Source organism: Apium graveolens, chromosome 1 (genome assembly GCF_009905375.1).
Source record: "Apium graveolens cultivar Ventura chromosome 1, ASM990537v1, whole genome shotgun sequence".
In the NCBI taxonomy this organism is placed as follows: domain Eukaryota; kingdom Viridiplantae; phylum Streptophyta; class Magnoliopsida; order Apiales; family Apiaceae; genus Apium; species Apium graveolens.
In genome coordinates this window covers 29773753-29775535 of record NC_133647.1, presented here as the reverse complement: position 1 = coordinate 29775535, position 1783 = coordinate 29773753, and the positions used below count along the sequence as shown (strand labels likewise).

General features: G+C 43.5%; 1 non-coding gene across 1 annotated transcript; it reads left to right on the top strand.

The window, feature by feature from the left end:
• Positions 1 to 967: 967 nt before the first annotated feature.
• Positions 968 to 1074, top strand: LOC141679998 (small nucleolar RNA R71). Its single transcript, XR_012558223.1, has one exon. It is a non-coding gene; the product is annotated as a small nucleolar RNA R71 (small nucleolar RNA).
• The last annotated feature ends 709 nt before the right edge of the window (positions 1075 to 1783 follow it).

Here is a 1783-nt window from a genome sequence, read left to right as displayed (position 1 = left end):
CTCAAATTGCTAATCCAGCTTTTTCTTCTACAGCCGCTTAGGAAAAGGCGATGGAGGATAGATCTATTTCTCCCCTGTATTACCCTCAAGAGGAGTGTGCTCAACAGTAGTCTTCCTTGGTTCCACTTCTACTTCCTGCTGCTCTACTTCTTCCTCAGCCTCGGCTTCTTCAGTCAACACTTGAGTTTGTTCAGGATTTGCAACCTTTCCAGACCTTAAAGTGATTGCCTTTACCTGCTCTTTAGCTTCCCTCTTTCCTAGCACTTCAGTGTCACTAGGTAGTGTACCAGGCTGACGATTAAGCAAGGCACTGGCAATTTTCCCAATTTGATTTTCCAAGGTCTTGATAGAAATGGCTTGACTTTTACACATAAGTTTTAACTCCTCTAATTCAGATTTTTCATTAGCTTGTTCCAGCTGAAGTTGTTGTCTCGGTGCATATTGCGGTTGCTGAAAACCAGGGGGGTTGTACTGCTTAGCTGGATACTGCCGATAAGGTTGTTGAACCGCATTCTGAGTGTTGCTCCAACTGAAATTAGGATAATTACGGTTGTTGGGATGATAAGTGGCTGGCACAGGTTGCTGCGAACGCTGAAAGTTGCTCACGAACTGAGCTGATTCACTAGAAATTGTGCACTGATCAGTCTCATGGGCACCAGCGCAAAGCTCACAGACACTTACAATTTGATTAACTCCTTAATTATCCAAAGAGTTCACCTTCATCGTCAGAGCCTTAAGTTGGGCAGCTATAGCAATTGCTGCATCCAACTCCAGAATTCCTACTACCTTTCCCTGATTCAGTCTCTGGGAAGGATTCTGGTACTCATTAGTAGCCATCAGTTCAATAAGTTCATAAGCTTCATCGTAGCTTTTAGCCCACAAGGCTCATCCTGATGCTGCATCAAGCATGGGTCTAGAAGTAGCACCCAATCCATTGTAGAAACAGTTAATAATCATCCAATCATGCATGCCATGGTGTGGGCACTTCCTTAGCATCTCCTTCTATCGCTCCCAAGCCTCACACAGAGATTCTTCAGTTTGTTGAACAAACTGGGTAAGAGCATTCCTGATTGTAGCAGTCTTCGCCATAGGGAAGAATTTAGTGAGAAACTTTTGAGCAAAATCCTCCCAAGTGGTGATAGACCCTGCTGGTAGAGAATGTCACCAGCACTTAGGTTTGTCCCTCGGAGAGAATGGGAAGAGTCGCAGCTTGATAGCATCTTCAGTCACGTCATTGAATTTGAAAGTGTCACGGATCTCGATGAAATCCCTGATGTGCATGTTAGGATCTTCAGTAGGATAACCCCAAAACTGAATTGAGTTCTGTATCATCTGAATCGTGCTTGACTTGATCTCAAAAGTGTTATCCCTGATGGCTGGCCTGATGATGCTTGACTGAATGGCATTAATCTTAGGCTGAGAATAGTCCATCAAAACCTTAGGATTTTCTACTTGATCACCCATCTCTATTAAAGCTGGTTCCTCGACTTTCTCTTCTTCCTCTACCTTCTTTTCTTCCTCAAAAACTTCCCTTCGAACCACCACAAGTTCTTCCTCGGCTTTATCCAGTGTTCTATTTTGAGTACGCGAACGCGTATGCATACACCCTCGCTAGAGTACCTAAAATAATGCAAAGAAACAAATAAGTAACAATATCCGAGTCAATGAACTTTAACGACCACTGATGGAAGTAAATTAACACTGCAGACCCCGGCAGCGGCGCGAACACGCGCTAATAATACACACAAGTATACGCGTTCGCAATTAATATAGAATCTTTTCT